This window comes from Gymnoscopelus microlampas, assembly GCF_963454915.1.
Source record: "Gymnoscopelus microlampas genome assembly, chromosome: 10".
NCBI classification, from domain to species: domain Eukaryota; kingdom Metazoa; phylum Chordata; class Actinopteri; order Myctophiformes; family Myctophidae; genus Gymnoscopelus; species Gymnoscopelus microlampas.
Window position 1 is genome coordinate 28,168,110 of NC_139947.1, and position 16,922 is coordinate 28,185,031.

The following is a 16,922-nucleotide window of genomic DNA, read 5'->3' on the forward strand; positions in this document are numbered from 1 at the left end:
TTCTGTGCTTTGCCTTTGTTGTGAGTTAAAGTCTAGTCAGAATGCTATACACCGCGTTTAAAGAAATAATCCCCTGTAATAGCCTGGCATTTACTGCGTAATAGGCGCCATGGAAACACAAGGGAGGGACAGCTGATCCATCATGTCTTATTATTGGTACAAAACACGTGAGGGGAGAAACAGACTGTCTCCCTCTCTCAAACACACACACACGCACACACGCACGCACGCACGCACCGGGCTGCGCAGTGGTGGAAAAAGTACTCTTATGTTTTAAGTAAAAGTATCAATGCAATGCAAAAATACATACTCTGTCACAATTAAAAGTCCGGAATTCAAAATGTACTTAAGTAAAAGTACAAAAGTATTGGCATCAAAGGTACAAATGCGTGGCATCGTGAAGCATTGTTAGCTTGTAGATCGGCTGTTTTCAAATGGCTGAAATGCATATGAGCGTTAATGTGGTTAATGTACTGTATGTTTTGTAATAATAACTAAAATCTACAAAGTAACTAGTAACTAAAGTTTTGAAATAATTGTCGTGGGGTAGCCTAATACATATTTGCCTCTGAGATGTAGTGTAGTAGAAGTAAAAGTACTGAAAACTGGAAATACTCAAGTAAAGTAAAAAAAATACCTCTCAATTGTACTTAAGTACAGTACTTGAGTAAATGTACCTAGTTACTTTCCACCACTGCGCGCGCGCACGCACACACACACACACACACACACACACACACACACACACACACACACACACACACACACACACACACACACACACACACACACACACACACACACACACACACACACGCACTCCAAAAAAAAAAAAGATGGAGCATGCTTCTCTCCGGAAGCCTCAAATATCGTCACCCGCTGTGATTCTCGTCTCCATGACGACAGGCCGGTAACCCCTGTCACCGTTGCCATGGCATCCCTGTTTCCACAGTAACCTTCCAGATGGCTTGGTGGAGCCGGAAGATTCTCCTGCTCCGAAAGGCCAGTCCCCTGTCAGTCTGTTGTACAAACTGCCCGATCATAACAAAAACAATGCCATGCGTAAAACCCACACACAGACCAGACCCACCCAGTGCCAGCATCTCCATCCAACAAGCCTTTATACCTGATACCTGGTTGTCAGTGAGGATTTCACACACCCCAAAAAATGACTTATTTTCTATCAATTACACACCTGATGAAGCCTTGAATTCATGGATTTTGTTTTTGTTTTTGTCGCATTCCTGAGCCAATAATATGATGAACAGCATGAGACTTAATTGCTTCTCCTACTGACCAGCCACCTGCACCTGGTCATCGAATTATTAGCTCAGGAATGCGACACAAACAATTTAACAAACCAAATCTCCATGAATTCAAGGCTTCATGGGGTGTGTAAATTGATAGAAAATAAGTCATTTTTGGGGGGGGATAACTACTCCTCTAACAGTGACATGATGAGACCTGCTATATTTGTTGAGGGAGGTCTGATTTCAGAATGCCACAAGGAAACAGTTCTCGAAAACAAAGCAAACCACGCGGGAACAGAGAAGACAAAGGAAACGTGACGTGAAGCAGAAGCAGCGTGCGTGGAATTATTTTATGAATGGACCGTCCGGGAGTAGGCTGCACTATCCTGAGCGCTCGATAGAGGCTGCTGTCACCCCACCGGGAAAACATGGTGAGCATTGTGTCTGAGGAGGAGCATGATGTCTCCTCCCTTTGATTAATGTTGCAATTTACAATTTAGGCATTTAGCAGACGCTCTTAATCCAGAGCGATTTACTGTTAGCAAGGAAAACACGAGGTAATGCATCAAATGCATAGCAATAGTAATCTAGGGATCTAGGATCATATAGGTAAACCAAGAACCTATCATCAGTCTAAACTCTATAATATCAAAAAATCAATAATCTGTACATTGAAACTATACACACTATAGGATGCCAGGCAGTGGTGTAAAGTACATTTACTCAAGTACTGTACTGAAGTACAATTTTGAGGTACTTTTACTTTAATGGAGTATTTACAGTTTTAAGTAATTTTCTTCTATTCCACTACATCTCATTGGCAAATATTGTACTTTTACTCCACTACAATTATTTGAAAACTTTAGTTACTTGTTAATTTGCAGATATAAATTATTACATTATAAAACATTAATTAACCTATTTCATACCTAGGCTATTTGAAAATAGACGATCTACAAGCTCGTGGATCTGCTTTATTCAAACATTTTAGTACTTTTACTTTTGCTACTTTAAGTACATTTTGATACCAATACTTTTGTACTTTTACTCAAGTAAATTTTGAATTCCAGACTTTTACTTAAAGGAGTATTTCTACATTGCAGTATTGATACTTTTACTTAAGTAAAACATTTGAGTACCTTTCCCACCACTGATGCCAGGTCTACAAATTAACCTGGCATCTGTCTACATAACATGCTATCTACATTACACTGCCTTTTACCAATGAAAACCTTTACGGCCTTTAGATGTACACACACTTTTTGGGGGGTAAATTCAGGTATAAGCCTCCATCCCATGGTGACTGGTTTGTGGTTTTCAGTCCAGACAATGACAGCCTCTCTGGGGAATGGGCCCACATTTCAATCATGTGAGTTGCATGCTTAGGTGTATTACGTCATGGTTCTCAACCTGTGGGCCGGGACCCCCCAGGGGATTTTCTTTTGTGTGTATTTGTATAAGTGCATTTGTACAGTCTCTTAGTTAAATGAACACTGAGGATTTGACTTTAGTGTGTTGAGTCACAATAATGGCACCCATGAGGAAGCAGTGTATATTGGTTCTCAAAGTGAGGTTCTGGGACCCCCAGGGGACCTTGGAGGGTTCCAAGGGGGTCCCCAGCAAAATGAGTCAATATGGCATCAAAACTACTTTAAAGGAGTAGTTCACCCCAAAAATGACTTATTTTCTATCAATTACACACCGCATGAAGCATTGAATTCATGGAGATTTTTTTGTTGCATTCCTAAGCCAATAATTTGATGATTGGGTCATTGATCAATAGGAGACTCCGCCGGTCATCAAATTATTGGCTTAGGAATGTGACAAAAACAAAGAAATCTCCATGAATTCAATGCTTCATGGGCTGTGTGATTGATAGAAAATAAGTCATTTTTGGGGGTGAACTACTCATTCAACAATTTGAAAACAACAAATCTACAAGCTCACAACGTGTCAATGTGATGTGTTGTGAGCTCGTATAGATATGCTATTTTCCAAAAATCTTGAATAAAATGTGGAAATATTTTAACGACACAAATTGTGTATGAGGGGGTCCCAGCCACCAACTATTTTCAGATGGGGGTTAGCGGCCAAACATATATTATGGTGGTCCACATGAAAAAATGTTTGAGAATGTTTGTGTGTGTGTGTGTGTGTGTGTGTGTGTGTGTGTGTGTGTGTGTGTGTGTGTGTGTGTGTGTGTGTGTGTGTGTGTGTGCGTGTGTGCGCGTTTGAGTGTGTGTGTGTGTGTGTGTGTGTGTGTGTGTGTGTGTGTGTGTGTGTGTGTGTGTGTGTGTGTGTGTGTGTGTGTGTGTGTGTGTGTGTGTGTGTGTGTGTGTGTGTGTGTGTGTGTGTGTGTGTGTGCGCGCGTGTGGGCGTGCGTGTGTGTGTTTGTGTCATGTGATGGATGCATGCGCTGCTCCTGCAGCATGTCCTACTTGTGTCTCACCTTCAGATGACTTTGTGTGTGTGCTGCTACTAGTGGCTGCAAACAGTGGCTGCTGTCATACATGCAGCCTGTCTGTCTGTGTCAGTGCTGCCCCCCTGTGGAGTCTCTCTCATACTGAACAGAACAGGTGGCACAGCCCTGGACTGGCACATTATATGGGGTATATACCTCTGACCCCTGGGTTTTTTAACCACTTAAACCCCATATGTGTAACTGTAGATCGGCTATTTTCTGCCAAGGTTTTCCCCAGAATATATATACGGATGCTGCAGGTTTAAGTGGTTCCAAGGATAGGACCTGCTGCACACCAAGCTGTTGTTTATAGGCCAGCGGTTCTCAAAGTGGGGACCGGGGACCCCCAGGGGTCCTTGGGGGGATTCCAGGGGATCCCCAGCAGAAGTAGTTAATATAGCATCACACTTTGTGCCGCACTGCAAGCTTGTAGATCTGCAATTTCTTTTTAATATTTGAGAAATATTGAAAATGTTTGGAATATTTTGATTTTTTTCTTTTTTTAATTTGACACAAATCTTCTCTTCTCGGGGTCCCTGGCACAAAATCTTTTCAGAAGGGGGTCTGTGGTAGCCTGGTAAACCCTCCCTCCGGAAATCTCATTTCCATTTGATTTCAGGAGTGAGTCTGGCCTGATCGCCCATTCTGCATTATTGGCTGTGTGCACCAAACGGACGAGCCTATCAGCGTCGTCGCACATCGTTCTGTGATTTACAGCGACAGTTGGCCAATCAGGTGGCGAGTTCGAGTGAGCCCGAATGGCACCGAGTGCGGCCTGAATGCAGCCGACAAAACACGAACGGCAGCCATCTTTTCTGTCCGCTATTTTCTCCGCTGTTTTTTTACTTCAAAAAGCTCTCAAACTTCTATTTTGAGGCACGGAATTTACTTATACTTACTATCGTTTGGATTGAATTTAGTTGTTTAACTTCATATATGTGGTCAATTAATCATGACAGAGCCTATTTAAAAATAAAAATTCAGAGAACCGGCCGGGGCGGGCAGTGACACACATGTATCCGAATAAGGCAACCTATTTTGGGCATGGCCGTCTCAAAAGTCCCGTTGCGTCACATTAGTCTGGTGAACTGCTGATTGGCTGAAGGGGAAAAACGATCATTGGCTGAAGGGGTTGTCAGTCAACGGTATTACTCCCGCCCAACTCCAGCCCACAGCCAATATTGCAGAATGGGCGATCAGGCCAGACTCACTCCTGAAATCAAATGGAAATGAGATTGCCGGAGGGAGGGTTTACCAGGCTAGGTCTGTGGCCAAATACCTATCAATTTGGGGGTCCTTGACACGAAAAGGTTTGAGAAACCCTGGTTTAGGCCAGTGTTTCTCAAACATTGTCATGTCAAGTACCCCCAAATTGTGCTACGGTATGTATTTTGCCACAGACACCAATCTGAAAAGACTTTGAACCAGAGACAACAAAAAGAGTAGATTTGTGTTGTTAAATCTTTTGAAAATTATTCAAGATTTTTCAAGATATAAGTTTTTAATAATCGATTATATCCATTAGTTTGATTGCACCCCTATACTACACGGTTCAGTTTAATCAGCTGAGTGAAATCATAATCAATCGCACCTCTGACATCCTGACCCATACATACTGGGACACCAACAGTGGTGGAAAAGGTACAAAAATGTTTTACTTAAGTAAAAGTATCAATACTGCAATATAGAAATAATCTGTTAGGGCACGGTCACACCGCACTTTTAATTTACCTATGGGGTGGAATCTGCCAATTCTTTGTCAATGCAAATGTGTGAGTGAAAGATGCACAAGACCATGAATCCACACATTTGCATTAACAAAGCATTGGGAGATTCCGCCCCACAGGTAAAATAAAAGTACGGTGTGACCGTGCCCTTACATGTAAAAGTCCGGAATTCTGTAAAAAAAAAAATCAATACTAGTGTTGGAAATTGGAAAAACTCAAGTAAAGAACAAATACATCAAAATTGTACTTAAGCAAATGTACTTGGTTACTTTCCACCACTGGGACACCAAGGCAAATCATGTCGCATTGAGGCATCGTGAGCTTGTCTAGCGCCGTTTTCAGTGCAAGACACAGAGCCGTGACTAAGTGCAAATCAGGTGTAAGTGTCGGGCGCAGTGTGATGATGGTTACGTCATCTACTTCCAGTAATTCTTACAGAGAAGCAGTTATTTGGCACAATAGAAGAAGTCAAATTCAATACTTGGGGGAAAAAAAAAGGTTTTATCTTTGTGTGTTCACCCCCAAAATGTCATTTTTTCTATCGATTACTCACCCCATGGAGACTTGAATTTATGGATATGTTTTTGTTTTTGTCGCATTCTCTTTGTGTCTCCTACCGGAACCGCTGCTGGTCATCAAATTATTGGCTTAGGAATGCAACACTAAAAAATATCCATGAATTCAAGTCTCCATGAGGTGAGAAATCGATAGAAAAAAAAGTAATTTTGGGGGTGAACTATCCCTTTAACTAAGGCCTACTTGACTCAGTTGATAGTTTATTTTCAACCATGCCCACATAAAAGAAAGCCACTCCAATTTAGCCAGCAAAACAAACCAAATATCAACTTAAAAAAAATATAAGCACACTTCTTTTTGTACGGTGTAGTGTAAAATACAGGGGCTGTGTGCGGTGTTTCCTTGTTATTTGCAGCGAGGTTGTTTTTCTGCTCAGCTATCCCTGTGGATTTGTGTCTAAATGTACAGCTGTGTGTCTTTGCTGGCTGTGATTAGTTTAAGCTATTAAGACTGGGAAAGCAGCTGTGTCATTTTAAGATTTGGCTATTCAAATAAATAGTAGATATACAAGCTCATAGCGCTATGAGCTTGTAGATCTGCTATTTTTTTAAATAAATCGTGAAAATGTGTGCAAATTTTGAATATATATATACATTTTAACTCAAATCTTTGCTTCTGGGGGTCCCTGGAACAACGTATTTTGAGATGGGGGTCCGTGGCCAAATACATATAATTTTGGGGGCCATTGACATGAAAAAGTTTGAGAACCACTGATATAGCAACATAAGTTTGACAATGATCGGTCCAGCGTGTCCGAGATTATAGCTGTACACAAACAAACAAACAAACAAACAAACACACACACACACACACACACACACACACACACACACACACACACACACACACACACACACACACAGACACACAGACACACGCACACACGCACACACACACAGACAGACAGACAGACAGACAGACAGACAGACAGACAGACATACAGACAGACAGACAGGGGAAAGAACAGTATGTGCCTGTCTGCCTGTGAACACAATAACACAACTTCTAACGCATGCGTGTAGGGATGCACCATTCAACAACGGGGGCTTTCTCATAGCTGGCTGCTAGCAAAGTCCATTCTTCGGAGGTGGTAGAGAACACTTGCTTCATTGATTAATTGTTTCTGACCCCACACCTTGACCTCTGACTTCGTGAATTTCATTGAAAGGAAGTCAGTTGTGTTAAGGTCAGGGGCGTTGTTAGGAGCTTGAGACGTGGGGGGCTTAGCCCAGCTCACAATTCTTTAGATTTTATTTCAGAGTAAAATGTATATAAGAGACACTACACTTTACGAAAAGACACTCTAGCCTCACCTGCACATCATTGCGTAACTTGGCATCATCCTGTTTCTTAAAAAAGTGTCTTATTAGTGAATGAACCAGCAGTTGTCAATGACAAGATCTGTAAACATTACATAGCCACCTCTCTCTCCTCCCCTCTCTGTCTCTATGTTTCTCTGTGTGTGTGTCTCTCTCTCTCTCTTGTTAACACAACTGCCAAGTGGCGTCTTTGATCAGCTACTTGAATGACAGAGAGGAGGACCCAAGACAAACGTTTTGATCAATAACATCATTATTTTCCAGGGCTTTGTTTCATGATTGGAATGTCAGATGAGATCATAAAACATCCTCTCCTCCCCTCCCCTCCCCTCCCCTCCCCTCCCCTTCCCTCTCCTCTCCTCTCTCTTTTTTTGTATGCATGAATGATGATAACACAGAGGGGAGTGAAGCAGGGAGCCTTGTTTGCTATAAATCTTTGAGCTAGGTGACAAAACTGCCTTCTAACAATTTCTCTCTCTCTCTCTCTCTCTCTCTCTCTCTCTCTCTCTCTCTCTCTCTCTCTCTCTCTCTCTCTCTCTCTGTCTCTGTCTCAGATGTGTACACTCTTTAATGGTTTAGCCTCCTGAAGCCACGACAACAAACTCAACAGGCTGACCTGAACATAGGTACTGTATAGAGAGTGTATTCTTTCTTTCTTGTTTGAATAAGTAAAGCGACTGCCATTCTTTTTTCTACTCATTCATCTGCAATGATTGTGACATTCCTTTAGGGACCAGAAGACAGAAGTTGAGAACTGTGAGAAGGGACGTTTGATGGATGACTCCCTACAGTCTGCATCCACCCTGCACCACCTGCCCAGCACCATCTACCTCAGTGGTTCTCAACGTGTGGGTCGGGACCCGCAGGGGGGCCCCCACATGATTTTGGCGTGTGTATGTGTGTGTGTGTGTGTGTGTGTGTGTGTGTGTGTGGGGGGGGGGGCAGATGACATTAAAGTGACAATTTAATGACTTTTAAGACATTTTTAATACCTTAAAAAAATGTATGTAAAAAGACCATTACAGCATCAAAAGTAATCAACAAAATATACTATAAAAACTGGTCAAACATCGGGCATATTGTCAAATAATATAAGAAAGAGGCTGTGAGCTAGTAGGTCGGCTATTTTCACAATATTTATCTGTGGAACCGAGTTCACCTGAGATTATTTTGGGCGGGGGTCCCCAGTTGAAATATGATTACTTTGGGGGGTCGCGACCTGAAAAGGTTGAGAACCACTGATCTAAAGCACCTAGCATCAGCTGCCGAGCACCACCTGCCCAGAAGTACAGTACCTGCCCAGAAGTACCTGCCTACAGTAGCACCACCTGCCCAGCTACAAAGCTGTCTCCTGGTGAGGACATTATAGCAGCTCCTCACCTCCCAGAAACCCCCACTTAGCCCATTCAATCCGGGAAAAAAAAAATGATCTCTGTCATTTTAATATTTCTTTGGCTATTCAAAAATAGCAGATCTACAAGCTATGGGAAAAATCCCATAGCTTGTAGCTATGTAGCTTGTAAATATATATATATATTCAAAGATTTGCAAAAACGTTTTACAAGCTCATAGCGTGCTGCGCTATGAGCTTGTAGATCCGCTATTTTTTGAATAGCCAAATGAATCTTAAAATGACACAGATGCGTTCCCGGATTGAATGGGTTAACAAACTCTATAAAAATACAAAAAACGAACAACAGCCACAAGGACAGGAGCCATAGTAGTATTTCAAATCCATTTTATTTCCACATGGATTTTTATGACTGTTTTTGAACTACTCAGCAGTCACGATTGGAGCTGTCACTCACAGGACCAACAGGATTAGAGACAGTGGCTCACCGGACAAGGAATGTGTGAATGAATTCTTTGCTCCATGCCTTTGGACAACATTCTGGTTAAAAGGGAAGCTTCCAGGAAACAAAGACAGCCGTTTCACAAACGCATTCAAGTCCTGAAATGTGTCCTCAAGCCTGCAGGGGAATGGTATTTATTCAATATATCACAACGGACCAGATGTTAGATTGGGACAAAGACTGGGGCTGATAATTAATTGCTGTTAGATTATCTGTCCAATTTTAAAATTGTGATAACAAATCAAGGATTGTCAGCCATATGCCTTTGTTTCCTCAGTGTACTCTCTGTATCGCTAATGTGTGAACACACACACACACACACACACACACACACACACACACACACACACACACACACACACACACACACACACACACACACACACACACACACACACACACACACACACACACACACACACACACACACACACACACACACACACACACACACGCTGGTTGCTGCTATTCCCCTGACCAACACACTTAGAACAAATACACATGCACACATAGGCATGCATACACAGACACACATTCACACACACACAAACACACACACACACACACACACACACACACACACACACACACACACACACACACACACACACACACACACACACACACACACACACACACACACACACACACACACACACACACACACACACTTGGGTCCCATATGCGTAGGTGGGATTAATACTTTTCAGTACATGCACATCAGGTGACAGGGGAAGAATGTGTATTTGTCATGTGTTATTGCGCAGTGCTGTCTTAAAACATGACCCATATAAACACATTATTTGGTGTGTGCTTTTTATTTTTTTTATTTCAAGGGAACAATGGCCAGCCTTTTCATTCGCTACCATTCAGTAGTTTTACATAAACCATAATGCCTTCTCAAACCTTTTTAATGTCAACCCCCAAATGGCTAAATGTTAGAGCCAGAATAGGGGTGCTATAGGGTTCAAACAGCTACAGTACGGAGACCACTATTGCAACTTGCAAGGCAATATAGCAGATGTAAAACCACTGAATGGACAAGAGGATGATACTCTCATCATGAGTGTGTGTGTGTGTGTGTGTGTGTGTGTGTGTGTGTGTGTGTGTGTGTGTGTGTGTGTGTGTGTGTGTGTGTGTGTGTGTGTGTGTGTGTGTGTGTGTGTGTGTGTGTGTGTGTGTGTGTGTGTGTGTGCGCGTGCGTGTGCGTGCGTGTGCGTGTGTGCGTGTGTGTGCACGACACATGCAGGGACTCAGGGGTGACAAATCTCTTCCACTTTTCAAGATCAGAATGTTTGTAAACAAACATGTAGGGCGATATTTCTACACCATACCACAAAGTGTCCAGAACATTAGTTATGTCTAGGTTGTTAACCTGTGGATATTTAGAACAAAATACCTTATTTCTAATACTAAATAACAATATTATAAGTGTCCAGTTCTTCCAGAAATAAGGTTAATCAATAATACTGCCCCAATGTGACGCTGCTGGTGTTATCTCACCTGGAAATACATGTTTGGTTGTTGTGATGATTTGGTCTTTAGTACTACTATGGTCTTGAAGGACAATGGGCATGCAGCCCACACCCATTGATACAGCTGATGCTATTGATTTTAATCCCAAAGAAGGAGAGATGGGACCAGATAAATAAGAAAGAGAATGACAGCAAAATAGTTTAAGAGGTTTCAAAGTGGACATTAATCACTTAAACCCTATATTCATTGTACCTTTAATAACAGAAAATAGACAGTCAAAATGTTTGATATTTTGCCGATATGTTCGCCTATTTTAACATACCCAGAATAGGGACACTGGGGTTCATGTGGTTATCTACCGAAAGTTGTTCAGCGCCTTCATGCCATCTTTAAAGCCAGTTACAACAGGCGTTGCCCCCACAATTTCCATAATTTGGTGGTGTCTGTTCATAACTAAAGTTAATGCGAGTATCGGCATCCTTTTAACGCATGCGGTTGACAGTAAAGATCTTACAGTGGGGTTAAATTACAGAATTGTTTCCCTCACAGTGACAGTCTTTCAGTCAGTGTACGTTTGTGCAGAGACCTGCAGACATCCTATGGGTGCCGGAAAGCCCGAGCACCTAAGGAGAAAGCCGAGCACCCACAGGGAATGTGTCGGTCGGATGACTATTGTGTTATGCTTTGCAACGTGCACATGATGCATGATGTACCCGCTCTGATACTGATACTATTGTGAACAGATTTCTGTCATTCAAACTCTCTCCTTATGCCAGTTATGGTTTCATCATCAGCCAATAATCAAATTGTATGACTTGAAATGAAAAAAGGTCCTTTTGCACACCTACTCGGACAGGTGCGTAGGAGCAGGCAGCCAGTGCATGAGACAGGAAAGAATGGTGATCCCACACAAAAAAGTATTTTATTGCGAGTACAATGTTTTCCAACTGACATTCATCAGGTATTTCTGGTGAAGGGGTTAAAACTTGGTTGATGTGTGTGTGTGACTTGTTCTTGAGTACCCTACCAACCCAACTTAAATCGGCCATGCCTGCAGAGATGGTGGTTGCAGAGAGGACAGGTGTTGTTTGCAAGGCATGTGGTTAGGTTGAACGTTTCAACATCTGTCATTTCTCAGGCTAGACATGATCTACAGCCTTCTTTGTTATCACAATATCACATCCACTGCTCTCATGAGAGCAGACAGAGGATGTGGTCACAAGGAAGGAGCTGTTATCTGCATTTTCATATGCATTCACACGCACAACCGTTAACTTGACCTTGTCAAAACAAGATGACGCCGACATGCACAGCGGCGAACTTCATCCTGTCAAAACAAGATGGCACAGAGACAAGTCGACTTGCTTGGCCTCCTTACAAACAACCTTTGATTTCCTATACAGTACATTACATTACTTGTTTACACAGGGAAAACAAAGCATAAATACATAAACATTTGCACTCCCACCTTCCAAGGACGACCCCAGGGAGTACCCGGATTCCCACTTTGAGAAACCACTGCAGTGACTAAACTGAGTTTTTGTGTCAGGTTGGGATAACTTTAATTTCAACTGGCGTCCTCTCTATAGCTACCAGAGAAGTAAATATTATCATTCTAACAGAGTTTTACAACTATCACACTGTCATGCTGTGTGTATGAGTCGTGAGTGTATTTTATAGGTACGGCACAGCAAGCCTCCCCCTCTGGCCAGTAACTCAACCAAAGTGCTGTCCTGAAACAGTGTCCTGAATCCAGCCCTCACACTGGGTTAAGAAGAGACACACAGGAGAAACAGGTACTGTATAGTCTTGTCCAGTGGAAATACTCAAAATAGCAGATCTACAAGCTTGTAGATCTGCTATTTTCAAATAGTCGAAGTATATATAGGGTATATAGGCCGAAAGTGGTTAATGTAGGCCTATGTTTTGTAATAATAATCAAAAAGTAAATACTAACTTAAGGTTTCAAATAATTATAGTGGAGTAAAAGTACAATATTTGCTCAAGATGTAGTAAAATACTGTAGAAGTAAAAGTATTGAAAATTTGAAATACTCCTGTAGAAAAGTCATCCTAGACAGCAACCCTCCCCCTGCCCTATTACCATGGATTGGCTCCACCCCTCTCACCTGCTCTCACTCCTCAATCAGTGGCCTGCTCTATATAAACTACCTTTCAGTTCAGTTTGACAGCAGCAGCAGCAAGACCTCACATGAGAGCCCTAATGTCCAGAGAGCCCTATTGTCCTGGGAGTCTCAGCCAACCTATGGTTATGCGTCACTGAATAAAAAAACATAACTGAAGCCTCATCACCTCCTTGCCCAAACATATGCTCATGTGTGCAATGGAAAATAAATGGCTTAAATTCTTTACATTCTTGCCGATGTTCCATGGTGATGTTCAAATAACCTGTGAACCAGAACTCTATCTTATAACTCCAGTAAAGTACAAATACATAACATGTGTACTTAAGTACAGTACTTGGTCTTGTTATCCCCTGGCCTACTGTGCGTCCTGTCTCCACAACTTAAACCCTTTTTTTAAACCATATTTTGGGGCTTTTGTGCCTTTTTTTATAGAGGGGGGTCTTCAACAGGGGGTCCGGGACCCCAGGGGGTACTCCGGGATACTCTTAATATGGATTCAAAATCAGTTCAACCACTATCGTCTATTTGAGCTATTTTTTTAACATATCTTTTTGTAATTACAACAACAACAACACAAATCTTTTCTTGGGGGGTCCCGCCTGGCACAACATGTTTTCCAATGGGGGGTCCGCAGCCACCGGCCTGGTGTCTGTGGTTGAAGCGAAGACATCAGCGATTACGATCAGAGCGCACACCGCCATGCAGCCACCATGCTCCCATTGGAAGCCAGTCGCCATGACAACAAGGGATGGGAACGAACGGAGGGAGGGGCAGGATGAGAGAGTTTCCGTAGCAACGCAGCCTCTTGAAACGCCACAGTGTCGGGTAGACATCACTCGCTGCTGCAGGTGCATTGTGTTGATGCTCCCAACGAGGCTTTGGAGGATATCGTCGCTGTCGGCGGCAGAAACCTCTTATCTCCATGTTTGAACTTGTTGAGTTTTTTCGTAAATTAACGCCCTACTTGATCATACTACAGCGTCACACTAAAAGTACCAAAAGCAGCAGATCTGCAAGCTCGGAACGCGGCGCGAAGCGTCGCGTTTCGAGCTTGTAGATCTGCTGCTTTTGGTACTTTTGAATTTTAATCCTGAAAAGTAACAGTTTTGGACATGTGAGGTTTCCACCTGACAGAGACGACAATTTCTGTCACTGTGCTCCTTTTGTCTGTTGGTGAACGCCAATATGTTGTATGCCAGTAATGTGTGTGTGTGTGTGTGTGTGTGTGTGTGTGTGTGTGTGTGTGTGTGTGTGTGTGTGCGTGTGCGTGTGCGTGTGCGTGTGTGTGTGTGTGTGTGTGTGTGTGTGTGTGTGTGTGTGTGTGTGTGTGTGTGTGAGTGTATTTGTGTGTACGTGCGTGCGTGTGTCGTTGATTCTGGCACAATATTGGCATGTTCTGTGTTTACCCCTACGGCTGACTGAGTGTCAACAGGGAGGGCTTCCACTAGGATAGTGTAAGAGTGTTTTATAACACAGTGTCACACACACACACACACACACACACACACACACACACACACACACACACACACACACACACACACACACACACACACACACACACAGACGGACGCACACAAACACACGGATGCAAAATGAGCACATTCTGCATAATGAGTACGCTCGACTTTTGGTACTTTAAGTACATTTTGATGCCAATACATTTGTACTTTTACTCAAGTAAATATTTAATTCCGGACTTTTACTTGTTATAGAGTATTTCTACATTGCAGCATTGATACTTTTACTTAAGTAAAACATTTTGGTACTTTTTCCACTGCTGGTTCTCACTTTAGGCGGGTCTCAAATACAGCTCTAAAAAGAACACAGATAATGTAGGCTTAGACGCTATAAGAGAAACCAAACTGTTCCAAGGAAAATATCATAACAGGATCTCTGAGTGCAAAAGGGATGCCATTATCTCTCTGTAAAACACTTGCAATGAATGATTGAGCGCATTTTAAAAGGTGGTTTAATGAGAGCCATATCAAATAACTGAGGCAGCGGGTGACCTTTCTCCCCATCTACTTCAAGGAATAATTTCCAACATGTGTCAAGTTTGAGCCTGCTTGGGTTTGACTGCAACGGGGTAGTTAAAACCAATTTGAATATTAACCACTTCAACTCTGAATGCTATATATGTTGATCCTCATAGGGGGTCCCCGGAGGTCTATAAGTATACCCCTCCTTATTTTTCATTCACACAAAATTTCTTCACCAAAAATAGCTGATTTTCTTGAATGGGAAGATCAAATTTGCTGTTGGGATTCCTGTTTTGCCCTACGGCAGTGGTTCACAAAGTGGGGTGCGCGGACCCGTCAGGCCAGGCGTCCTTGTTAAGGGGGTTCCAAGCGGTCCCCAGCAAAATGAGAAACAGCTTAAACGTTTATTAAAGTATCTTATTTATTTATTTACCAGGGACAGTGCACATTAATCAACATGCCAATTTTCACATCCATGTAAAATGATTGTTCTTTTCACCGGATGTTCACCTGCTTTTTCCGAATGTTCCCCTATTATGACATTCCAAGAAGAAGGACGTTATAGGGTTCAAGGAGAGCTGGTGAAAATTTCTGAGATTAGGGTTCAAGTGGCTAATGGGACTCCAGTAAATGGAATGGCTGTTCAAAGAACATGAAATGGTTCTCACCAGCGGACACATGGCATCATTTGTGGGGCCCACATTGTGAAATGTGTTTTTGCGAGTGACCCGTCACATAGCGGATGTCCTGACCTGCACCCCATAATGCTGCCACTTGTTTGAGTCTAACGTGAGAGATCGCAGAGATCGAACATGAAGAGAATGTCAGTAACTGGCTCGTCTGATTGCTCAAACAACATCATGATCTCATCAGCCAAAATAGAAAGGCGTCCTTTCAGAGTAGCAAAGCTTCTGGTAAAACACATTTCAAATTCATGAGTGCGACCACATTATAACTTTCTTGAGTGGGAAGATCAAATGGTGCTGTTGGGATTCCTGTTTTGCCAGGCTACTGCTGCAGTGGTTCTCAAAGTAGGGTTGCTGTCCTTGTTAACACATTGAGTGCCAAAACCGAACATATTCTGTTATTATAAAATTCTGGCACCCAATGTGTTAAGGGGGGTTTCAAGGGGTCCCCAGCTAAATGAAAAACTGTTTAAACATTTCTTAAAATCACATTTTGTTTTTTTATTTATTTATTTACCAGGGACAGTGCACATTAATCAACATGTCGGTTTTCACATCCATGCAAAATGAGCCAGAGTTAGCCAAAAGCTAATTTTCATCTGTAGTCCCTGAGCAGGCTGTTAAAAGTGGTGATAATATTATGACTATCCATAAAAAAACAGACATATCAATGCAATATGAGACAAGTAAACATAGTACAGGAGACAGAACAATGTACAGTAAAATATGAGAATTGACACAGAGCTGATAATTACCCATGATTACAAGTTTGGTTTGCTTTAAGCCATCATGTTTTGGCTATTCAAAAATAGCCGATCTACAAGCTCACAACGTGCTTGTAGATGTGGTATTTTCAAAAGAAATTGACAAAAAATCCTTAGCAGCAACAGGGAATGTGCAATGGGGTTACTTTGCAGAAAACACACTAACCAATTAAGCCCTATTTATACTTTGGCTATTCAAAAATACCAGATCTGACGAGTTGTGAGCTTACAGATCTGCTATTTTCCAAAACATTTGAAAATCTTTGAAAGATTTAAGCACTTTCACTAGTACTAATGCTTTTACTCAAGTACAATCTTGAATACAGGCATTTTAATTGTAACAGAGCATTTTTATATTGTGGTACTTTTACTTAAGTAAAACTATATATATATATATATATATATATATATATATATATATATATATATATATATATATATATATATATATATATATATATATATATATATAGTACTTCTTCCACCACTGTAGATGTACTATGTACCTGGTATTCCATACTATGTTGAAGTCACAGGCAGAGCGACGCTATTGGTTGGACAAGGAATGCTGGGTTGCTAAGGGCGATGATGGTGTTGCCGGCGCTCCCAAACAGATTGGATTCTTTCCGGATACTGATTGGCTGATCAGGCTGCTGTTTTCAGCCACACACAAATCAGCCAA

General features: G+C 42.0%; 1 long non-coding RNA gene across 1 annotated transcript; it reads left to right on the forward strand.

Moving 5' to 3' along the window:
- Window positions 1–820: 820 nt before the first annotated feature.
- On the forward strand, window positions 821–8,154 carry LOC311052823. Its single transcript, XR_014601557.1, has 3 exons — window positions 821–1,681; window positions 7,888–7,959; window positions 8,064–8,154. It is a non-coding gene; the product is annotated as an uncharacterized lncRNA (long non-coding RNA).
- Window positions 8,155–16,922: the final 8,768 nt, after the last annotated feature.